Source organism: Felis catus, chromosome A1 (assembly GCF_018350175.1).
Source record: "Felis catus isolate Fca126 chromosome A1, F.catus_Fca126_mat1.0, whole genome shotgun sequence".
In the NCBI taxonomy this organism is placed as follows: Eukaryota; Metazoa; Chordata; class Mammalia; order Carnivora; family Felidae; genus Felis; species Felis catus.
Window position 1 is genome coordinate 163,926,566 of NC_058368.1, and position 26,285 is coordinate 163,952,850.

Below are 26,285 nucleotides of genomic sequence, written 5' to 3' on the forward strand. Positions count from 1 at the left end.
CTTGTATTCAAACTTACATTACATAGATTAGTATAAGGAGCACTCATACATTAATCATATAGTGTAAACAATTATAAATATATAGTCATTCCAGTCTTTAGTATTCTTGTGAAGTAAACACCAGACACTATATTATTTTATTAATAAATATTTAAGGGTAAGCTTTTTGGAATTATGAATATATATTTAAGATGTAAAATGGCTCCTAAAAAGAATATAACTATGTCATTAGTACGACTAAAATTTTAACAGTAATTCCATAATATAGAAGAGATGTTCAGTATCAAATGTTATTGTCTCAAATTTTCTTTAATATATTTTACGGTTGATTTGCTCAAATCAGGACTTTAAAAAGTCTCCACATTACATTTGATGTTTTTTGATCTATAGATTCTCCTGTAGTTTTTCTTGCAATTTATTTGAGAATAATGATTATCTGCTCTGTAGAGTTTCCCATATTCTGAATTTTGTAAATTGTATTCTCACATTATCTTATTGCCTATATTTCTTGTAAACCGGCAGTTAAATCTACAGGATTTTTCAGATTAAAAATTTTTTTTTTCAATGAGGAGACTTTATAGGTGTTATTTATTACCTATTATTTTACATTAAGTGGCATACACTGTCTATTTCTTGTTACAGTTGGTTATTGGGTTTAGATATTGTTAGGCTGTTAAAGTTTATGATAAACATAAATTATCCCATCAACTTGCCAGCTAATAGTTTTAGTAGCCATCAATTATTATTGCTTACTTCCATTATTTCATTACAAGTCGCAAAATGATGATATTTTTATTTGATCATGCTACATTTATTAACAGAAATTCTCTTTTATAGTGAAGAACTTTACCTCATTTAGTACAGTTTACACAGAAAAAAATGGCATAAATGTGAAATTTTCTCATTTATTTCCTAGTTTTTAGAATAATGAGTTAGTTCCCTAATATCCTTCAAGTTTGTTTTTTAATTTTTTTTAACGTTTATTTATTCTTGAAAGAGAGAGACAAAGAGAGAGAGAGACAGAATCTGAAGCAGGCTCCAGGCTCTGAGTTGTCAACACAGAGTCAGATGTGAGGCTCAAACTCACGAACCACAAGATCATAACCTGAGCCAAAGTCAGACACTTAACCAACTTAGCCACCCAGGCGCCCCCTTCAAGTTTTTAAATATACTTAGGAACTCATGGTTGTTAAAAATTTTAATATATTTCAAGTTATTGAAGATATTATTATCTAAAAATATTTCTATAATATTTATTATTTTGATGTTCAAATTACTTCTTTGGTCAGTGGGAACCCTAAGTGGGTCCCTGGGTTCTTTTGATCAGACTACTGTAGTGTTTGACAGTTTACTTCCTTTCTGGCATGACAAAATATTTTAAGCTCTTACTGTAAATATTCTGCACAGATCTGGAATCAGTCCTTTTTCCAAGGAATATTGGTTCCTTTTAGTAGAAAATGGTATTTAGAAACCATTGGTATTTAGATACCATGGTTCTTTGAATTTCAGGTGCTCATCGCTAATAGGTTACTGAATCCTTTCTGCATGTAATCCTCCCCCAACGAAACTGAACAGATTCAGTTCCTATCCTATAGGATTTTACATTCCAAGGACAAGATTGGTTCCAACATGGATATTAATGCCATAAAGTAATGTTTTTATTTTATTAATTGTCCTGCTTGGGCACTTAATGTTCCTTAATACTTGGGGAAAAAGTTAAAACTCTTTAGCTTAGCATTTCTGCCTTCTGTAATATGGACCCAACACATATTTTTTGCCATACTTTCCCAAGAATATCCTATATAAACTGTTTCCATGATCTAGCCAAACTGGCTTATAACTGATCTAGGATGCCTCTTATGCTTTCTTACCTCAGTGCTTTTGCTCATGCCACATTTCCTAACTTAAATGCTTTCCCTTAACCAAATCCAACCCATTTCTCAGAGTCCAGCTCAAATCACACTTCTGATGGGTCTTCTAGATTATTTCCATCCACGTGTTGATCAGTTTACCACCAATATACCCTTGCTCTTGCCATGTCAGTGTATGCTGGCTGTTACATACAGCAATCGTATTCCTTTGCCTGAGGACTCTTTCTTGTCACCAGAACCCACTTTGCCTTCCTGCTCAGTAGACCAGCAATGCCAGATAATTAATACTGCCTGGGAGTATCCCTCAGTTAATGACTGACATGAATGACTATATAAAACTATATAAAACCCTTTTCACCCTTTCACATACTGGCTACACTGCTGTAAACTGGTTGCCAGATGTCCCCAGAGGAATTATTATTATTATTTTTATTTCTTTTTAATCCACAGTGGATACTTGATTAATAACCAACCCTTTATGCTTGACTTTCCTTCCAAGTTTCACTTCTGTCTTACCTTACCATTGCTTTTTCCTATATAACCAATTGCATATGAATCTTTGTCTCAGGATTTGCTTCTGGGCAAACATTAACTAAAACAAACATTTTTTTGCGCTACCTGGGTGGCTCAGTTGGTTAAGTGTCTCACTTCAGCTCTTAGGTTATGATCTCACGGTTTATGGGTTCGAGCCCCACATTGGGCTCTGTGCTGACAGATTCAAATTCTGCCTCTCTGTCCCCTACTCATGCTCTGTCTCTGTGTCTCTCTATCTTTCAAAAATAAAATAAACATAAAAAAGGTCAACAAACTTTTTTTCCTCTTTTTAGTTCATAATCTCTATTATATAGTAGTTAGCCTCCTCTGCATAGTTTGGGAGAATCACCAACTATCATTAAATATATAAATCCCTATTACCACTCATTCTGGGACACACTATATCCTATTGTATATATGAGAATTGCTGTTATTGCAAACCAGTGCATGGAATTTGGATTGATTGCCTTTGAGTTGAATAATTTGGAGTTCAAGTTTGAAACCACGAATTTCTCCCTGCCCATCCATAGCATTGTTTTAAATGCTAAAATGGCCTATCTCTCATTATCACCACCCCTTTAAGATTTCATGGTCCTTTTGTTGTACTTTTTAGTTTTAGCTGCTCTGGAAAGTTAGTCTCTGCCTTTTTTGGGTGCCCTGCAAATGAATATTGTATGTAACACACAGAATGTTTCTTAAGGCAGAAATATGCCTACTGTATCCTGCAAATTTAGTGAAAATCCATCTAGTCCATCCATTCTTGAAACTTGAGTTTATGGATAATATAGAAATAAAAATTTATGTAGATAATTTTATTTGGTAATTAGCCTTATACTTTCTGAAGATATGTCTTATTCTTGTCACACATTGCTTTAAAATTTTGGTATTAACTCACACTTCATATATTTTTGCCTTATTTTCTAAAAGATTGTATTTTTTAAGTGAAGAGTCTGATTTAAAAAAATTAAATATGATAATAGCTGCTTTTCTTTCATATGTAAGGCACTTAATAACATTGATGGTTGATGGTGATGAGATATGCTGGGAAGGGTGCTTTAACTCTACAATTTAGAGGTTAATTCCATAAAAGTGACAGTATCTTGAACTTTACATAAGGTCCTTATTGCAAGATAATTTCACATGTAACTATAGTTAGGGGTGTTTCTAATTTATATGCATCGTATATATATTCTACATTCTTGAATATACTACGTTTGCTTTACACTTTGGACTAGCTGTATTCTCCTTTTTTTTAAAAAAATTTTTTTTTTTTAACGTTTATTTATTTTTGAGACAGAGAGAGACAGAGCTTGAATGGGGGAGGGTCAGAGAGAGAGGGAGACACAGAATCTGAAACAGGCTCCGGGCTCCGAGCTGTCAGCACAGAGCCCGACGCGGGGCTTGAACCCAGGGACTGTGAGATCATGACCTGAGCCGAAGTCAGACATTTAACCAACTGAGCCACCCAGGCGCCCCTGTATTCTCCTTTTAAAATACCCTTGCTTTACATTTTCTAATTGTTGGCTTCTTATCATCATGTGTCTCTCAGATGTTACCTTTATAGAGTGCTTCTCTGATCAGCCTGCTTAGGTAGCTCTCCTACTGGTATTTTCTCATTTCTGGCATTCTTGTTTTGGATATTTGTTTCTGATGTTTATTTATTGCATGTCTTTATTAGAATGTGAATTTCTACATGTAAAGGTCTTTGTTTATGTCAATTACAACCATTCTCTCTGAACCTAGATTTTGATTGGCATACAGGAAACATTCGGTGAATATTTGTTGATGTTGAATAAACAGTTGTTTTCATATTAAGTTAAAAAATTATTATTTTTTTTTCAATTTTTTTTTCAATTTTTTTTTTCAACGTTTATTTATTTTTGGGACAGAGAGAGACAGAGCATGAACGGGGGAGGGGCAGAGAGAGAGGGAGACACAGAATCGGAAACAGGCTCCAGGCTCTGAGCCATCAGCCCAGAGCCCGACGCGGGGCTCGAACTCACGAACCGTGAGATCGTGACCTGGCTGAAGTCGGACGCTTAACCGACTGCGCCACCCAGGCGCCCCCAAAAATTATTATTTTTATTTTGCTTTTTTATTTTAGAGAGAGAGAGTGCAAATTGGGGAGAGGGGCAGAGTGAGAGAAAGAGAGAATCTTAGCAGGCTCCATGCTAAGCATGGAGCCTGACACGGGGCTCAATCCCATGAAATCAAGAGTCGGACACTCAACCAATTGAGCCACCCAGGCACCCCAAAGTTAAATATATTTTTGATGTTGCTACCATATCTTAGTAATTAGAACTTCTCAAATAACGTTAGACATGCATGCATCAGACTTTCTGTGATTATGTTTGTTTCTCTGTTTATGGAATTTAGTCAGGAAGACAGCATCTGGTTGTTCCTTTCAAAGAGCTATTGACTAATGAAGTAAAATAGATAATAAACAATTTATATTCTATGGTGGAGTGAAGACAAAGTGGAGAGTGCATTGTGGGTACTCAATCTACACTTATAGGACAGGGTTAGAAAAATGTATAGTGGAGACTTAAAGTACTTACCCATGTGTTATTCTTCTCTTTTTCCAGATCTACTGGGAAGGGTATATGGCCCAGGCTCTTTACCGCTAGGCATGGCTTTGTGACTAATTTTAGCCAATGCCCTGTGGACAGAAGTGGTGCCCTTCTGGGCCAAAGCAGTTATGAGATAGTACCTTGCTCTCCAGATATTTATTAACTTTTCATGGCAATATGAGTATGGCATGTTAAGATAACCCTGTCACAGAGATAGAACTGGCACTCACCAGTTGGAAGCCGCTGTGGAGAGCTGCCAGACTTGAAACAGACTTTGTATGAGTGAGAAAGAAAACTTTGGTGTAAGCTGAAGAGATTTCAGAGTTAACTCACTACCTCACCATAACATTCTGAGTAACACAGAAAACCGTGAGGAAGTAACCCCTGAACTGAGATTGGAAAAGCCAGGAAGAATGAAAGGGCAAAATCAGTTAGTTCATCAGGGATTACTCCTTTCCTTCTTGCCAGGGTAGAGCCTGGTCCTTTGAAAGAGTGAGAGCAAACTTAGAAATAGCAAGTAGTTTAGTACTCCAGATTCTAAGCAGGCAGTAGGGTTTACTAAGTATCAGATATGTCAGGAAAACACGCCATAAAATCCTGATATTCAAGGGCCCTGGTAGGCAGAGTGCAGACAGCGCTTTGTCAGCAGTCCCCAACTTGTCTGATTTAAGGCCTGTTGTGCTCACTGTGCTTTTGCAAATACATTTCCCCTTACTGAAAGTGACAGCATGTAATAGCAGTTGGCAGAGATGACCAAAATAAAACACTTTCCCCTTTGCAATGCGTACATCCAGAAATGCATTTAATCTTTAAATACACTCATTTATGATTTTTATGGGTACCAAGCCACTTTTGTTGAGTTTATGGTAATTTCATCTGTCTCATGATTTTCAAAAACAATTTTCAGAGTTTTTCACTCTTGGAAGTGTATGGAAATGACTGTATTTTTCACATAAACATCAATTTAGTTTATGTATTTTATGAAGAATTCCCAAACAGTTTATTCTTATTTATAAATCATTTCTCCTCTTTTGCTGTATGAGTTGTGTTTTATGAAGCAACAACCTTGATATGAGCAGGAGTCTGTCTGATCAGAGGCAGAATTAACACTGCTTTGAAAGAGCAACATTCTTTCTGTGTACTCAAGTTAATTGATGCAGTCATTTAATCATTGAGCCATTGCTCACATTTCATGTTTAAGTCACTTAAACTTGATTTTTTTTTTCTTTTCTAGAATGTTTAGGCTGATGAGGATTTAAAAGGATTTGTAGCATTTAAAAATGTCCGCAAACCAGATTGCAGCATGACATGCATTCGATTCTGTATTCAGTTTTAGTTTAGTTATTTTGAAGCTATCAGATGAAAAAACATCTACATTTAATATTCTGCAACAGGTTTTTCTATCACCATGCCGAAGCCCAGAGGAGCACAGTATATTTTTTTAGTTTTAGTCTTCTATTTTTCCTTAGGATATTTTTGACCCTAGATACATTTTTCCTTTAAATTTGACTGAGCTGTGATCATAGCTCCGACCTCTAGCCTTGAAAGAAGAGGAGTTATGCCTCTCAGGAGCTATGCCTCAGGCACTTTGCAAGTCCGCTGGCAGGGATTATTTCCCAGGCTGTGAAGCGATGACCTTCTACAGAGAGTGAATGTCTGCAGTGCACGTAAATTCCTTCAGCCGTGATTGAGAGCCTTAGGTTTGTTACCTGCTCTATGAATCAGAGTCCATTCTATCTCTATGGAGGACGAATAATTTAGTGCTATATTTAAAGCCACATGTTATGTGCTCACATGTCAGCTAATTTATTGTTGGTGGTGAATATATTTTGTTTTTGAGGCTCATGTAGGGTTAGTTCAGAAGTAAATCTGTGGAGTTTTGGAATGAAAACCTGGGATGACTTTACTATTGTAGAAGGCACCTTACCTGCTATTTCTAAACAAAGTGCCCCTACAGTGCTCTGTCAGCTGTCTCTAACTTATCTGATTTCAGCATCCCAGAGAGGATTTTTGTTGCCTCCTAAGCTATCATTACAACAATAATGTAATGCTGATTGCCACGATATTCTCAGAATACATTAAAAAGAGGAATGAAATTTAGAATGATTAATAAACACTTTTTGAATCTGTAGGATGGCATTTTGTTCTCTGAGCTGTCAGTCTGCATCCAGTGAATTTCTAGAGCTGTGAGAAATTACAGGAATATACCATCTCTCCCTCTTTTCATTACAAAAAGTGACTATACATTTTTTAAAAAATGTTTATTTATTTACTGAGAATGAGAGGGAAAGAAAGAGGCAGAGAGAGAGGGAGAGGGAGAATCCCAAGCAGGCTCCACACTGTCAGCTGGGAGCCTGATGCAGGCGTGCCGGGCCTGATCCCAGGAAGGTCGTGACCTGAGCCAAAATCAAGAGTCAGACGCTCAACTGAGTGAGCCACCCAGGCGCCCTATACATAAGATAACTCGTTTTTAACATTATATGATGATTTTTAACAGTAATGTTAAAATACTTTATGTATTTTATTTTTTTCAAGTAATCTGTATGCCCGCTGAGGGCTTGAATTTAACAATCCTGAGATCAAGTGTCTCATGCTCTACCAACTGAGCCAGCTAGGCAGCCCCAAAATGCTTTATATATTTTGAGTTCTTGTGAATAATCCTTGAGAATCCATTTATTGTCACTACACCATTCAGCCAGTTTCAATATAAGTCTGACTGGCAGGATTGTGGGAAAGCCAGAGTAATTTAAGAGAGGAGCTATGCCATTGAAGGCCACGTGAAATTCTTAGAAAACACTTTACCCTTTAGAAAGCCAGGATAAGGAACTATTACAAAATGCCACTAGGGATATCTCATATAATATTCCATTTTGTCCTAGTTGAAAAGTTATCTGCTATGGTGGTAACATTTCCAGTTTAATCACATGCGGCTTTTCTGGCAACAGGGCCACCAATATGATACTTCTTATGTAGGACCAAGTGCTTTGATCTGAAATAAAATTTGAACAGTAATTGATTTATTCATTCAGAAATAGGTAAGGAATTCTTAAATGTTGATGGAGAATAGTACTCGAAGGTACAACTTAATCAAATTCTATTATCATATCTTTTCCTTTCCCACAGTTTAAACTTAATGGAGATAAGTTATTCAGAAAGTATATCTAATTTTGTTGAATCCAACTGTTCAAACTCCGTGGATAAAGCATAACTTACCCAAGTTATATCTTATTATTTGTTCTCTTTTGTTTGGTTTCTGGCTCTTAGCAAAGGAAATCTGTGATATATTTGGAAGCAGATTTATTTAAAAGTCCCTGGCCTATGAAACTTTCCTGGTAAAACAGAAAAGGAAACTGGAAACAATACTATCTTTGTTCTATCACCAATATGATGGCATTGGTTAATTAGGTAGTGATCTCAGCATCTTCACTTTCTCTCCTCCAGTTCCCTTCACTTTTGCCTCCCCCTCCTTCCTTCCCTCTTTCCCGTCTTCTCTGATTAAGATTTACATTAGCTTACATGAAAAAAAAAAAAAAAAACTAGAGTGATCTAGTAGGAACAGTGATTATATTGATTTTCAAATATTGGTCCTCATGATGAAATAAGAATATAATTTCATCTTTAAGTTTTAATGATCTCAAATCAGATAATAGTACATTATGACTTGATTTGTAAGCCAGCTTTTGGAAGGGTATAGGAATTATCTTTGTGGAATTGTGTAGGGCCAAAGTGTAACGAATGATGTAAGTTAGTGTGATTTATAGTTTTATACTCTTTTTTTCTTACAAGCAGCCTCCTTGGTGTTCCTCTTGTGCCACCATCATTGTTTCAGATATTCTCACGAGGATTACTACAGTGGCTTTATAACTGTTTGTCTGAGGACTCGTCTTCGAATTTACCCTCTAGAATACAGTTAGAATGATCTTTTAAAATCCTGTCATTACTCATTTGCTTAAAATCCTTTGTTCTTATGCATCACTTTCAGGATAATATAGGTTATGAGGTTCTTTCTTTTTCTTTTATTGCAATACCACTAATTAAAATTTTTGGAGGGTGTATACCCAGTGTATATTTATTTATTTACAAATGATACACATGTACAAGGTTTAGAATACTAAAAAGTTATTTTCATTAAATAGTATGTTCAAAAATAGAATTTTTTTAAAAAAGGTGGTAAGAATAATTGTAAAAGAAATTTTAATATTTTATTCCTGTACTCTTCTCTTTGTCTTAGGCACCCTTAGGGTATGCACCCAACTTTGGAGAATCCATCCGTTCCTTATTTGCGACCGACCCTAGACCCATAGCTAAGTAATTACAGAGGTTGTGGTATGTCACCTCTCCTATTTCTTCTGCTAGAAATACCTGTCCCACCCCACTTCCTCACCCATACAGCCTACTTGATTTTTCACAACTCAGTTCCTGTGTCACCATCTCTGGGAAACTGAATTATATCCCTTTGTCTGCTTTCAGAGCACTCTGAATAAACCTTTCTTATAGTATTTTATAGTATAGGTATTTATTTTTTTCTCTCACTCAAAGGATTAGGAACTCCATTGGGGCACAACTATTTTGTTCATCTTTGTATCCGTAGAGGCAGCCATAATGCCCAGCATATGTTATACCCTCAACAGAAGTTACATGAATTCATGAATGAATCAGAAATGAAGGCAAGATGGACAGAAGGTAGGAAGGGAGTCAGAGGCAGGGAGAGAAGAATTAACAGGTGTGTTCAAGATAAAACAATCTGTTATTGGTGAAAAGAGACTCATAATCCACATCTTCATGGTTCCCTGATAGTCAGTTGGTAAATATTCAGGGAAGGTAATTTGTTATTTTTACGTGAGAAATTCTGATTATATATCAGTATCAAATATAGATATTGCTATGTAAATGCTCTCTGCTTTTGTCCAGGTCCTGAATATTCACTTGGTTACTGCTTTCTATTCAAAGCTTCATTTTTGTCCTTTAGAAAAAAAAATATTCTGTTTTATGTAATGCCGTAGGACCAGCACAGGTATGTAAAATATTCAAGTGCTTAAAGTTCCTTTTGAAATAAGTGTGAGGATAGAGTGAATCATAGGAAGCAGGTTAAGGATAAGGATAATGTATTTTGATGATATTCAAATTCATGCAGCAAAGACCAAATAAGTCAGAGCAGATTTGCTGGTTCATCAGTTGTGCTTCTTCTGCATCCTTATTAGTAAACTGTAACACATTTTACAAAGACCCATCATTTCCCACAGGATACAGCTCTAGGTTAAGCCTAAAAAAGCAACTTTCATTATAGATCGTTTATTGAAAGTGGAGTGAAGCAATTACAGTATCTCTCTGAAGAGGTATATTGGCCAAACACTCTACTTTGGAATGGTGCATTATACTGGATTAGTTATTTAATACGTTGACTATTATTAAAACTTGGAAATGTGTGTAGATGCCCTCCTGGGCTTATTGATATTGTTAGAAAAGCAACAGATACATTCTAGGGGAAAAAAAGATCCCTCACCAAGTTTCTTAAAAGCTAAAATATAGTAATTTCACAATTGTTGTTTTAGTTCCTTGCAGTTTACAGTACTAAAGAAAGTTGTTTTGAGAATTTACAGAAACAGTATTTATCCATTTGACTCACTATAGTAATCATTATTCTGTGACACACTGGTGTAACCACATTTCTATTCTGTTGATAACTTGCCTTTGAGCAAATTTAGATGTAAAATATAGGGACCCTTCTTTTATATTTAATCTGTCTGAAGTTTCTCATTTGAAAAATTGGAATAAAATGCATAAGATCTACTTTTTCATAATGGACCAATAATAAAATCCTGGCTCATTTTAGGCAAATTAGTTTTTCTAAGGAGTCAAATAGTCTCCTTGGAAATGTTTGACTCTTTTCTCCTAAAAGTAATGGATTTTTGTCACCTTTCTCTCATATTGGGACTTGGATATTTTCTTTTTCATTTCTTTAAATTTAAAAGCTCTGAGTTATTTGAATATGTCAAATTTAAGTTATTTAAATTAAACTGAGTCTTGTGAGTCTTTCTTGAAGGTTTTGAATATAATTCCAACTTGGAAAAATTTTTTTTGGCTAGTTAATGATTTCTCAAATCACAGTTGAAATTTCAGAGTTGAAATTTCAGTGTTTAAATGGCAGATCTTCTTTATAAAAGTAATAGCTTACAAGAAATTGTCATTAGTATTCAAATCTCAATCTAAAATGTGTTTCACTATATGCAGAGAGTTGTTACATATTTACACAGGTCATTCCATGGGATTTTTTTTTTTTTTTACATTGTCATCTGTACGTATTCATTCTTTAAAAGCTATGGTAGATACATGCTATGTACACCATTTGGAGTGTATTCTTGTGGAGTACTGTGCTGTATCAAAGATCTGTTCTAGATGCTCTAGCTGTTATTTGTTGTGTTACAGTTACTATACATTTATTTGCTCATGATCTTTCAACTTTTTCATTACCAAGAACACAGTCTAACTCAGAGATTAAAATTTTTCAGCCCCACTGGTGAAGCAAAATGGATTTTTCAAAGCTGATTCATCAATAACAATGAAAGAAAGGAATTGTAGCAAGGGAAGTAATGGATTTAGATGAACAACATTTATGTTAGTCGATGCATTTACATGATTTCTACCAATATAAAATTTCAATAATTTAAGTGAAAGGGATTATTTAAAAGACAGACTTGATATGTACTAGTGAAATAGTTTTTATTGGCCCAACTATATTGCATCTTTCCCCAAAATCTTTTTCCTTCGCTCGTACTGGTATGATAATATTAGGTTGAAATGGAATTTTAATACTGCCTGTCTGGTTTCAAAATCTGACTGTGCTACTTATGAGCTGTGACTTTTGGACAGTTACTTAATCTGTGCCTCAGTTTTCTCATATGAATAATGGACTAATAGTAGTAACTTCTTCATAGGCTTGTTACAAGGATTAAATCAGTAAATATAAGTAAAAAGCTTAGAAAAATATTAACATATGCAATTTAGAACATGTTGGGATTATTTCCTAATCTCTTTTCTTAAAGACATTAACGTTGTTGTTGTTGTTGTTGTTGTTGTTGTTGTTGTTGTTTTGGTATTTAAATGGAGATGTTTATCAAATGACCACCTAGAATGAAAAATAGAATTGCATGAGACAATTCTCTTATTAATATAATTTATTGTGGTTTTAATAGTGAGGTTAGTGTAAAGTAGAAACAATTTCCAACATTACTTGATTCTTCAACAATTTAGTTTTGTATTAAGGTTTATGGAAACTATATGTAAGCATATATTCTGCTTCTATAGTGAAAATGTGACTTTTTATTTTTTAGGTTAGTGAAGGTGTTATAGCATTTGGTTCCTATAATATGTAGTATGTATAGATTATTATCCTCATTTTTCTAAGCTTCTCTACTGGCTCATAGAGGTTGAATGACTTCCCTAAAGTCACACAGCTAATCTTAGTGGCACAATGTATAGAATAAGCCTCATATTTTATCTTATGTTTATTTGATAATTATTTCCAGTTATCAAAACTCTATTAAATATGACATTGTTTTCAGAAAGAGATACTCCCCCCCCCCCTGTTTTCTTTTCTTTTCTTTTTTTTTTTTATTAAAGAGAGAGAGAGAGAGAGAGAGAGAGAGAGAGAGGGAGAGGGCGGGCACAGGGAGGAGCAGAGAGAGAGAGAATCTCAAGCAGGCTCCATGCTGGCAGCACAGACCTAGATGCAGGGCTCGGACTCATGAACTGTGATATCATGACCTGAGCTCAAATCAGGAGTCAGACACTTAACTGGCTGAGCCACCCAGGCTCCCCCTCGGAAAGACATACTTAAACAAAAGTAAAATTATTATCTGGATTATAGAGGACTTAAGGCCACTGGTGTTATAAAATGACCAAGAAAATTGGAATGGCATTAACAATTTTTTTGGTTTGTACTATTTGGAAGAATCAGAACCTTTGGCCTCAGGTTGTTTTCATAAGGTAGAAGGAAAATATAAAATTTATTCAGAACTTTTTCTCAATCGATACATTGTTTTGAAAGCCTTATTATACCCACAGGCTTTGGAAAAGCACAAACAGTAAAATTAGAATATCTTTGAAATATCCTTTAAGAAGAAGGATGTCTTTTTCATAAACCTGTGGACAGTTCTTAGAAACATGGCAGAAGTAGTAAATTTATCCTTTGGTAAGCATTATCTTTAAAGATCCTTAAAATCATCAACAGTCTGATAGCTTGAAAACTACAAGGGTGTATTTAAAATATAAGCTTATTGGCAATATTTAAATGAACTTCCAGATGAAGTATTTACTTTCTTACCCATTGGCTTTATTAGTCATGAGCATCTCTTTGAGACTTGTGCCAGTCTGCTTATGCCAGGTATACCACGGTACCAATCAACTCTAAAATTTCCATGACTTCTAACAATAGAGGTTTATTTCTTGTTCATGCTAATCGCCTATTGAAGGTTGACATGTAACACATCCTCACATTATTGTAACACAGCCTCACGGCCTGTTTTTTCTTGTGTTGTCAGAGAGAAAGGAACGCCTCTGTGGAACTGCAAGATGCCACTCAGATTCCTGCCTGGCACTGGTACAGTCACTTGGGCTTACTTTGGATTGGCCAAAGCAAATAATGTAGCCAAACCTGAGATTGTGGCAGTAGGAAATATATTTATTTCACAGGGAGAATTACCAGAGAGGGACTTTATAAGGTGGAGGAATGAGTATCTTGAAGAAACAATGCAATCTGCCGGTCACCACTGTTATTCCTAGATAGGGACTCTGTTAGGATAAATATTACAGTTTTCTATGGAGGTTGCTTATCTCTAAAATTGTATTTCACAGACAATATCTACATTTTTTGTTGTTGTTGTTTTTGTTGTTTTTATTATTGGATGGGGTTCTAATTTTTTTTGTTGTTATTGTATCAAAAATTTCCCCGTGTCTCTTGTGTCAATAAATTGTTGGAATCAAGGCTTTTGTCTTTAAGGAACAGAATCCCACTGCAAGCCTGTGTGAGTACAAAGGAGGTGAAAGGCTTTATATGAATACAAGGGAATGTCATAGAGCCTATGGGCAGGAAGTATGGCTGGGCTCAGGTGGGACTGGAAAGCTGTAAGACATTACTCCTTCTCTCTGTGTCTTTTCTTTTTTTCTGTACATGTCTTTCCTTATTTTTCTGTGCAAATGGACATTTCTCTCTGCTTTTCCATGTATTTTGTACTCAATGACAATTCCATAACTCTTGAGTTTACCTGTCACCACTTCAAAAAACATCAGAGACTGAAATATCCTTTCTGATTTCCGATTCTGAACTCCCACAAGAGAGAAGCACTGGCTGGTAGGTTATGACTGGCTAGAGTCATGGAATTTAAATATCTATGATAGGGGAGTTGGGAGGAAAAATCCACAGAAAGGGAGTTGTACAGACAACCCAGAGGCTGTCTTTTATGCAAATGTTAGGTTTCTTGGTTAAAAAAAAAAAAGCAGCTTTAAAATATAGTTTTTTTTTCTTTTTAATAGTAATAAAATCTTCATGAATATGTTTTGAAGAAACTTCTCAGTTATGGTTTTTTACTGTTTGATAGACAGGGAAAAGGCAGCATACTGGTAAAGCTTTCAAGGCAACTAACAGTTCAGTCTTGAAGCTGTTAAATTGTAAGAGAAAAAGTATTGGGTATACTCCTGTTCTTTTATACACTTTGTTCCTGCCTTCCCCAAGAGGCAGTGTTAGGTCACTGCTCCAGCTACATGACCAGCCATCTCCCATAAGGCCTGCTGCTGCTGTAAATCATGTTTCTCTAGAATTGGGAAAAAAACAAAGCCTTGATAGTGTTTTAAAAATGGTATTTCAACCTTTCTCAGACTTTAAAATACATATAAACTTGTCTATTATAATATCAGTGTTCCCTTAAATTCTGTGATGTTTAGCTGCATTGGTAAAGCAAATTAAAAAATCAGTGCGTGATAATTTTTTCTCCAACTTTTTATTTAGAAAGTTAGTAAACTTAGGAAAAGTTGAAAGGATAAAAAATGTTTTCCCATATATCCTTTGGGTGGATTCACCAGTTTTGCCACATTTGCCTGTATCTCCCTACATGTATGCTTGTATCTTCCTTTATTAGGCATGGTTTACTCAAATAAAAGGAAATCATATAATTCCTCCTGAAAGAACTTTATTACTTTCATTTTTCTGGGTGCTACATCCCTCTCCCTCTCCTTGTCAAATAAAAAATGCTTTTGTAAAACTATATCTCAAACAAATGTTAATAACCAAGAAGGCTTAGGGCCCTTTACAATTACCTATTTTGCTCCTTTATATAGTAAGAGGCTTATTACAATATAGATACAACGTTATCTGTTGTCAGAAAAAAAACTTTATCAGTGGTTTTCACACAAATTGTCCCTAAAATCTATGTCGATGCTTGTTTTCCAGACCAATTTGCCCACGCTATTCTAGTTTTATTTTTGATACATGCTGGAAAATGATCTAGAATCAACAGCAGGTGGCAGTGCTACCAAAGGTTGTGACTTTTGGTATATCATCAGCTTGGAAAGGAATGTTACCTTTCAACTCTACAGAAGTTGAGGAATCTTTAGTAAGGAATCTTTAAATAGATACGTACATTTATCACTAATTAGTTTTATTTCAAGAATTATTTCCCCAATCAACTGAATATTATAAACGTATTAAAAAATACTGTTTTAGAGACTGAATTTTGTTAAAATTCTGGGATCAAATAACTGAGAAAAACCAGCTTATTTTTTTCCTTATTCTATAACAAGAAAACAAAAACAAAACCCTAAATACTTACAATTAGATTAGGTAGTTTAAATCCTGTTAAAATTTGCAGGAAAAATGTCATGGCAAAATCATTAATTTCTATGGATGAAAGGTAGTTATTTTGAAAATTTGTGGCAAGCTTCAGGAAAGCTTTTATAAAGCTAAAATACTCTAATTCAACAGGGTAGCAAATTTTAGAAAGCTTAAACTGCTCTGGGCATTTGTGGAAATAATTGAAAATTTCTTCTTTAGTTCTAATTTGTTTCATAGACTATAATTTTGCCGTGTTTGTCTGCTTTCATTTTAAAGAAGAGAAACCTGGAAAGTAAAATAATTTGTTTCCATAGAGGTATTTTATTTGGTTTTTCACAATTTTTGTGTCAATTTACTACAAATGATGAAGACTTTTTTAAAAATTGTCTTAATTTTTTTTTTTTTTTTTTTTTTGAGAGAGAAAGAGAGAGAGAGCGCAGGGGAGGGACAGAGAGACAGGGAGACACAGAATCTGAAGCAGGTTCCAGGCTCTGAGATGTCAGCACAGAGCCCTACATGGGGCTCAAACCCATGGACCGCAAGATCAAGACCTGAGCTGAAGTTGGACACTTAACCGACTGAGCCACCCAGGTGCCCCTAGACTTTTGAGGATGATGTATCAAAAACTGTTTATTTTTTCTTAGATTTTAATAGATCTATACATGTGTTTGAATAACTTACACATTGCATATTTACACATTCATATGTTTGTATATCCATGTGTCATCTAGACATTAGCTCACAGCAGACTAGTATAGCTTAATTTAATTTATGAAGAACTCACAACACTTAAAACTACAAGAGAACTGGGAAATCAAGGTCATTGCTTAGATGAAGAAACTGAGGCCCAAGAGAAATATCACTGAAGGAGATTTAATGTTATGAAAAGACCTTGTTATACATTCATTCTTGTGTCTCTGGAGTGACTCAGCTGCAAATTATTATTTTACTTACTTCCTGCTGTGTACCTCCCCCTACCCCAGGGACAGGGGAATGGGGGTACAGTATCATTCTCTAGGTCCTGTTTTTTATTATGAAAAAAAATGATTTTAACAAATACTCTTTTTCCTCCAGGAAGCACATAGTTAGCCGCTTAATTAACTCATTGACTTCATGCTTGATGTGTAATTAAAATAAGATGAGCTTTTCTGAACCCCAGTTTCAGTGCTTTTTGAGGACTACCCTGTGTAGTGATAGCTATTATTATCCTCACTTTTTAAGAATGGTGTGGAAAGAAATGGCAAAATATTTAAGTTGTATTAAGATAAAACACTGACTCATCAGGAGATTTGAGTGGGACAAAAGCACTCTTAGGCTTAATCACTGTTTGCCAAAGAACAGCTTTTTCCATGAAGAAGAAACAAAACAGAAACAAATCTTACATTTTTCTTCCAGAACTACACTGGAACTAGGAAATGAGATGGAAACATTCTATACATTGTATGTGGAATAAATTGTTTTGAAATAGAAACACTTTGCCTCTTCTCAAAATATCAATGTCTTATTGAACTTATTTGTTAGACACAATTTTTTGTACTTCTGAAATTTAGTTATGATTCAATTCTTAATCATTACCCTTTAAAACCTAGTTTTTGTACATGGTAGCTTTTTTTTTTTTTAAGTTAGGCAAATCACTGTTTCTTGAAAATTCTCAGGTCAAGTCCATAGTCAAGTGAAGTACCTTAAAAAAAGAACTTTATCAAGTTTGGCCTGCAGTAATCTATGCTTTAAATTACAGCACAACTCATTCCAAATCAATATAATGAATTGATTTGTAAACGTTTCAGGCAGGATTGCTTTCTTTGGATTTTGTCTATTGAATGTGCACTGCAGTTAAAGCATCTTTTTTTCCTGCATAATTAAGTCCATGTTCTTGGCCTTTCACTGAGTTTAAACTGGGTTTAAAAGGCAGAAATGTATGTTAAAGCAAAATTATGCACATCCATTATTCTTAGTCTTATAAATATTGAAGCATTTTTTTCCCTTCTTTTGTTGAGAAATAGAAGAGAAAATAAAGCTGAATGCCCTGAACTTTAGTTCCCATTTCTTGGGATATTTTATGCGTGGAAAAAATTGAACTTACTGCTTTCAAATGCCTAAATTGCCTTAATACACAGTAAAATGCTTTATTTTTATAGCTATGATTATGTTTAAGTTATGGTATATGACAAAATATAAGAAGGAACAAGATAGTGGTTTAGATTTTGGAAAATCTGAGGAGATTTTGAGTTAATATATAAATGGAAAGAGCTGTAGGGAAGGATCAGTTCAACTAACATTTATTGAGCACGTGTAACTGACTTCTATGTGCCAGGCACTGGGTTAGTCACTTTATGGGTACCTTTCTGTTTCCCGGCAATCCTGCAAGGAATACAATACCTAATCATTTACATACAAGGAAAATGGAAAATTAAGTGCACCTAGGATTAAAACATGGGTCTTCATAATGATGTTTTGGACTAGTAGTTTTCAGATACTGGGAAATATAAAAATAAATCCGTTCAGTTCTTGTCTTCAAGATATTATATATGGTGGTCTACCGGGAGAGATAGACATTCAAACAAATAATTGCATTACCATGTGATAAGTCCCAATATATAGTGGTATACTACAATAAGGGAGGGAATTATTTCAGATAGAGGGAGTTAAATGTGTAATCATTGGGATGTGAAAAGGTATAGTGCTGAAGAAATGAAAAGTAGTGTCCTGTGGCTGATTTTAAGGGCCTGGAATTTTATGCTATGTAGTTTAGGACCCCTAGGATGCTCTGCTTTCAAACTACCCTCATTACTGTCTTCCTAAATGGTTGTTTGGGCCAGTAGATTTAACTGTTTTGTATCTTTGTATGCACAATTGAATTATCAGACTTTTGTAGGACATATCAGACTTTTTCTTTTCTTTTTAAAAAAATGTTTTTAAGATTTATTCATTTTTGAGACACAGAGAGAGACAGAGCATGAGTGGGGAAGGGGCAGAGAGAGGAGGAGACACAGAATCCGAAGCAGGCTCCAGGCTCTGAGCTGTCAGCACAGAGCTCGACGTGGGGCTTGAACTCATGAACTGCGAGATCATGACCTGAGCCAAAGTCAGACATTCAACTGACTGAGCCACCCAGGCACCCCAGGACACATCAGACTTTTGTAGAACAGGATACGTTTGAACACCAGTATTTGCAATGCTCATTAGCAAGACATATTCACTTTTTAAAAAAGATACACATATTTACAGAGTAGTTTCCAGTTGTCAATGATTATAACTATGAAAAAATGCATACACAAGGAGGTACTGGTAGTGCTCACTCAGCAACTTCGTATCCGATTTTTCAGTGTTTATGAACAATGAACAAAATATTTTAGACCATGTACGTGGCTGTCATGTAGGAGAAATGACTTGTAGGATTTTGGAGTTTTTGAAATGTAAAGAACATTTCTGGAACTGGCAATGAACTGATGTTCTGAAGTGAGCACATCTGACAGACTGAATAACATATAGGAAACCTATGAATTGATACCTTACTGGTATTGGCGATCTTTGTAAGTGCTGTTATCTACTGTGAAAAATAATTCCATTTTTCAGATGGACCACCCAAAATTTTATCTTTAAATTTCATTTCTACTTTGAGAATTAACGAAAGCTTATGTATTTGGAACGTCATCCTATACAATACTTGACTAGCGTGGTGAAACTGTGTTTTCTAGCTCCTTGAATGTTGTTCAGTTATGGGATCTCTTGCACTCTTGGTTAGTGTATTTTTGTGCCCTTAGTAATAGCAGTTGCATTCTGAAACCAAAGTTATAGATTTATAGATATATGTATTGGTTCTGAGGTACTTTTCTGGCAAAAATATGAGTGTAATATAAGTTAGTAATTTAAAACCATATAGTGTTCAAGTTACACTTCTCTTCAAGTTAAAAATATCTTACAATGTGAGACAGTCACCCTGCTAAGAAGAAAGTATCTGGAAACACAACAGTTGCCCCCATAAACACTTTAACCAGGAGTTCTCCCTTTGTCTGTAGAGTTTCAACGTTACTTCTCTTCACCACAAAGCAGATATCCTTATCACTAGCAACAGCATGAACTCAGAAATAAAACTTACCATTAAAACTTTTCACATTTTTCCCAAATGCTTTGTGAACATGAAACCATTAAGTAATAGAAAGAAGGAGATTTTTAGTCAGGAAGCAGTCTTTCTTTTCTTTTTTTTTTTTTTATGGGGGTCAAATTAAAGATAATAGAAGGGTAACAATTGACCTTTTTTTTTTTTTTAAGATTTGTAGCTTTTTTTTTTTTAATGTTTGTTTATTTTTGGGAGAGAGAGAGCATGAGCAGGGGAGGGGCAGAGAAAAAGGGAGACACAGAATCTGAAGCAGGTTCCAGGCTCCAAACTTTCAACACAGAGCCCCACGTGGGGCTTGAACTCACAAACCTCCAGATCATGACCTAAGCCAAACTCAGATGTTTAACCGACAGAGCCACCCAGGTGCCCTAAGATCTTAGCTTTAAAGGAATTTAATGTTTCTGAGACAACATATGTGTCAAATAAAATATAGTGTGTGTGTGTGTGTGTGTGTGTGTGTGTGTGTTTAATCTTGCTGTTGCTACTTTTTAATGAACAGCCACATTGCTGTTTTTGTTGTTGTTGCTGTTGTTGTTGTTGTTGTTGTTGTTGTTTTTAGGGTATTGTCCTGAGTTAGAAGTCATTTTCATGCTTTTTATAAACAGGCCCAAACAAATTCTAAGTTGATTTTGTCATATCAGTATTGGGAAGTAAGAAATGTGATACCTAATGACGGCCTTACTGTTGAATTGTTTTATGCCTAGGAGGCAGAATCTAAAATTCTTATTAGCTTGTTAATATGTCAGACATAATTGGAAAGTATGGAGTGTTTCCTAATTATTATCCTAGTAACCTCAACTCTATCTACTTTGGTTTTCTCAACACTGTGAAGAAGTGTGAGCTTCAATTAATATTTGGGATTATGAAATCACAGATTTAAAGGTGTGAAGTGTGTAAATGTCATTATTCTAATAAAATTCAAATTTACAAGATGAAACCTTTGAATAGCCTTGAATAAATTGATTCTCCCAATAAAGCAAATCCTAAAGTGACCATAAGAGGGTGCAAAGGCATTGTAGAAATGAACAAGCCCAATTCCTAGAATGACACAGAAATATACCTTTGTGACCATGAAATATTTAACATTTTAGAAAACATTCAAAGCTTCCAGAGCATTTCGTTGAACATGACATGAGTTTATGCTCATCTGAGTATAATCCTACTTTTCTTGATTTCTTCTGAATGAACAAGTTGTCACTATGTTGGTTCTTAAAAAGCTTAAATAGGATCAAATCAGGAAAGCAGTGTTAAAAGGGGATGTAATTATAGTTGCTGCTATTGAAACAACTGATTCTAGGGTTTTTAAAGTCATAAATACTATATTAAAATAATCTCGATCTTGTTTTATATACTTTATGTGTAAAGATGGACTTTTAACTTTGGGGGATAGGAAATGAATTCTTAGAATAGGAGGCCTTGGGAACATTTGAGAATCAAAGACAAAAATGCTATCGAATGTCTTCTAAAGACAAAATACAAAGTTTCTATTTGTTAATTTGGGCCTTAAAATTATTTTCTGTTTTAGATTATGTAATTTTATGGAACATATCTGTAGGCTGACTTTAATGGGCTGTTTCATCCTTTGCAATTTTTTAGGGCTTTTTAATTTTATTTTAGAGAGAGACAGAAAGAGAGAGTGTGTGTGAGTGAGTAGAGGAGGGGTGGTGCAGAGGAGAGAGAGGGAGGGAGGGTGGGAGGAAGGGAGAGAGAGAGAGAGACAGACAGACAGACAGACAGACTCTCAAGCAGGCTTCATGCTCAGCATGGAGGAGCCAGAGATGGGGCTTGGTTCCATGGGCCTGGAATCACGACCTGAGCCAAAATCAAGAGCTGGATGTTTAATAGACTGAGCCACCCAGATGCCCCTCATCCTTTGCAATTTTTAAGAAATAAATCCAACTTAAAATAGCTAACCTAAGGTGAACTTTAAATATCAATAGATTAATTGACAAAAGGAACAAATGAGGTGTCTCTTTCAGAGCACTGTTTGCATGGTATTAGACATTTAGATGAGATCAAAATTTTTTTCCCAATATAACACCTTTTGTTTGTTTCGTGATAACCTTAGGAAAAATTGAGAATTATATTCTGTGTTATGAGTGAGAGGAAATAAAAATAAATGATTGTTGGGCATTCAGTATTGAGATTATATCTGTAGGAACTACTATAGAAATAATCTCTTTGGTGATTTCATGTTAGCTTTTCAAAATAAAGTCAATGTTTGAAGTGAAATTTTAGAGATGTTAAGTCAGTGGAGATGTTTCTTTGTAATAGTAAGTCATCTACTAAGAGAAGCCCCAAAGCTCACAACATTCCTCATTTTTTCACCATCAGGATCTTAGAAACACAGGAAGCCCCTAAAAAAATCACCATCTTCCTATCTTTTAAGTGACCATACTTCACAAGAGCTGAATTTTTAAAAAAAATGTGTATTTATTTAGAGAGGGGGAGAGAGAGACAGAGAGCCTGGGCAGGGGAGGGGCAGAGAGAGGGGGAGAGAGAGAATCTCAAGCAGGCCCTGTGTTTCCTGCTCAGAGCCCAATGTGTGGCTTGAACCCATGAACTGTGAGATCATGACCTGAGCTGAAACCAAGATTTGCACAGTGAGCCATCCAGGCGCTCCATGTCTTGGCTCTTGAAAATAAAGCTGCAGTGAACATAGGGGTGAATATATCTCTTTGGATTGGTGTTTTTATTTTCTTCAGATAAATAACCATAAGTGGCATTGTTGGATTGTATAATAGTTCTATTTTTAATTTTTTAAGAAGCTTCTGTACTGTTTTCCGTAGTTGCGGCATCAGTTTACATTCCCATCAACAGTGTATGAGAGCTACCTTTTCTCCACATCCTCACCAACATTTGTTATTTTTGTCTTTCTGATTGAGCATTTTCTTCATGTGCCTTTTGGCCATCTGTATGTCTTTTTTTTTTTTTTAATGTCTATTCAAGCCCTTTGTCCATTTTTAAATAATGTTTGTTTTTTTGATATTAGATTATGTACCCTTTTACAGATTTTGGATATTAATCACTTACCAGATGTATGATTTGCAAATATATTTTTCTCATTCAATAGGTTGCATTTGTGTTTTGTTGATTGTTTCCTTTGCTGTGCAAAAGCTTTTTAGTTAGATGTCATCCCATTGGTTTATTTTAGCATTTGTTGCCTTTGCCTAAGTGACTGGTCCAAAAAAAATATTCCTAAGACCAATGTTAAAGAGCTTATTACCTTTATTTTCTTTTAAGAGTTTTATGGTTTCAGGCCATACATTCATGTCTTTAATTCATTTTGAGTTTATTTTTTGTATATGGTATAAGATAGTGGTTCAGTTTCATTCTTTAACATGTAGCTGTCCAGGCAATTATACTTTGAATAAAAGAGAAAGCAAAGACATATTAATACCTGAAGGAGAGAGAGGTCTGAGAATATTGTGAGGGGCAGTAACCAGTAATCTCAAAAAGACCGGAGGAGAGAAGAAACAAATATAGTTCATTTATTCAACATTTAGTTACTATATGCCAGATGTTGATCAACCTGTTGCTAGTTTAAGACTCATCTGGTCTTAGTACTTGGAAGTCTAAAGAGATGAACTTACCTTTCCCTTAGATTCTATGTCTACTCAGAAAATGTCAGATATCTAGTACTTTTAATAAACATTCAAATCACCCTGCATTAATTACTGGACACTGCAGACTTCGGTATCACTGAGTTCCAAAAGGCAGTTATATCTTCTAATTTAGTGTTTATATGGGTCTTCTGTGGCTCATTATGCTCCATTGGTATTTTTCATAGCAGTCAATTAATTTTGTAGCTCAAATGGACAGAGTTGGTGCTACTTTGACATTTAATGTCAGGGTGGCAGAGAGTTACATTTAAAAAAGAAAAATTGCTACATTGGAAATAAGTATTTAAAAGTATTGTTTTATATTGTGAAGATAGCTAATGTTTTGTTTCATTTTGTTTTTCCTTACTCATAGGGACTAGGGACAACCAAGGGTTTTTAATTCATTCTTCAGCCTGTGGTAAGGATTCCATGTCATCCTTCAAAGGCAGCTTGATATTTATCTTCTTTAAAGGTCTCAAGGGAAGGAAAATCTATAAGCTACCTTGGTGACCCATCTTAGTGTAGAATAGCCCTTATACATTTATATAAGAAAGAATGAAGAAAATTTCAGTTTGACATAAAAATCATCATTTATAACAGGTCACTGGGAATGAGGGGACGACTACACATTTCCTTCTCTTCCTGTGTGGAGAATATGAATGACCTTTGACAGCCGTAACTTTCCCCTGCATTCTGCCTAAAATCATTGCGATCTGTTAATGTTAATGAAAGGACATCAAGAACAGCTTTCAGACAGTGTATGTAATTTTGGGCAGATGAGAGGTTGAGGAAAACTCCTGAATATCCTCCTTTTCTCCACCTTTTTTTTTTTTTTCTGACTTCCCACAGGTTCCATCCATTTCTCCCAGTTCATTTTCTCCCAATTTCCTGTCAGTGAACACAAGCTTAGGTCATGAAAAGTCATGACATTCAGGTGTAGAACTCTCTCAGGCTCTGTGACAGAAAGGAGGCGATTAAAGCTGACTTAAAGTGAATGGGGCTGGGCCAGGCATAAAATGTGGACTGTTCATCTCACCTCTAACTCAGAAGTTGATGCCCTGGGGATAGGATGGGCAGCTGGTGGGTGAAGGAAATACATTTTGAGGAAGGAGCGTAGTAAATAGACTCTTGGGCCTCTGTGTACATTAAGGCCCTGCTCTGTTAGGTCTCAGGGATAATCTATGTTCTCCTGGCCATATATACCATAGTTTACAACTTTAAAGGAAACAAGTAAATGCAACGAAAGCAGGAGTTGTATTTTAATAAGATGATAATTTTGAACTACTCTCTTCAGAGATGGTCTATTCAGAAGTTTTGTGGATGTGATGGTATTTTAATGAAAGCAGCGTGAGGGATGCATCATATTACTACATAATCAGGCTGTGACAGTGTCTCCATTGGCTAGTACATCACTGTTCTGTGGTCTGCTCTGATTCCAGAGGAGATTTGAGGTGTCGACTACAGACTATCAAGTTATCTGGGTCTTGGTTACTTTATTCTCCCCTAATGTGATACCTTGTAAATTTAGAGTGCTGGGCAGTTTTGCTGCTAGCCTTCAGATTACCTTGATGGATATTGGAGAATGAACCTTGTTTTGAATGCATGAGTCCTTGCTTAGGCAATCAACTCTTTTTGGGGGTGGAGAGGGATAGAGACAGGGTGGACCTAAAAATGTTGTAAACAGCATCTGTTAACATTGGGCTTCCTTTGAGAGAGGAGGTTTTGTTTCAAATGTTAAATATTTAAATTAGTTTAAATAACTGGTTGCTTTCAAAATCTCAAGTATTGTTTTGCATGTATAATCTTATAGTTACATTGTATGGATTTAAATTTATGTTATAAAATAATGCAATTCCGGCTTAGGGCTAGAGGTGTGTTATAGACTGAATGTTTGTGTCTCCTCAGAATTCCTGTGTTGAAGCCATAGCCCTGAATATGTTGGTGTAGGCATGCTGACCATGTTGGGTTACATGTTCCAGGCCTCTTGGAGATTAATGTACATATGTTAGAAATACATATTAAGGCTGGGATGGAGGGAGGCTTGCTTCAGCCTCCCATGAATCTATTAGAGATAACATAGTCTTGCCCCTTCCTGACTCATAAATGGCCCACAAAATCTAATTAAAGGTTAGCTGTCAATTAGGTGTGCCAACCCTTTGAAATGCATGAGAACTCTTTGATCTCACTATAGTGCTCCTCCGCTTGCCCCACCACCTGTCCACTTGCTGTATAAACTGTGTAGACTGAGGTCCAGACTCTGCAGCGAATAGCTGTGCTGCATCTGGGTCATCATCTGCTCAATCCGCCCTGTCAGTAAGATACCCTGTGTAAATTACATGGAGTTTTGCTGGCTGTGTTTTTCAGTCTCAAAGTGCCTCCTTAATTTGGGGGATAGCTTTTTGTTCCTCCCCCACCTTCTAACAGACAGTATTTGGAGATAAGCCCTTTGGGAAGTAATTAGATTTAGAGGAAGTAATGGGGGGCATGATGGGATTAATACCCTCTAAGAGTAAGTTGCTTTCTCTACCTCTGCCCTGTGAAAACTCAGTGAGAAGGCTGCCTGCTGCAAGCCAAAAAGTGGGCTCTCACCAGGAAGAACATCTGCTAGCACCTTGATCTTGGATTTGTCAGCCTCTAGAATTTTGAGAAATCGATATCTTGTTTAAGCCCCCCAGTTTATGGTATTTTGTTATAGCAGCCTGAGCTGGCTAGGACAGGGTAGGAATATCAACATGATTCTAAGATGTAAAATATTTACCCCAT

General features: G+C 35.6%; 1 long non-coding RNA gene across 1 annotated transcript in view; it reads left to right on the top strand.

Moving 5' to 3' along the window:
• Window positions 1-26,285, top strand: part of LOC123379269 — a 137,648-nt gene that overhangs the window by 1,754 nt on the left and 109,609 nt on the right. The window lies entirely within an intron of this gene.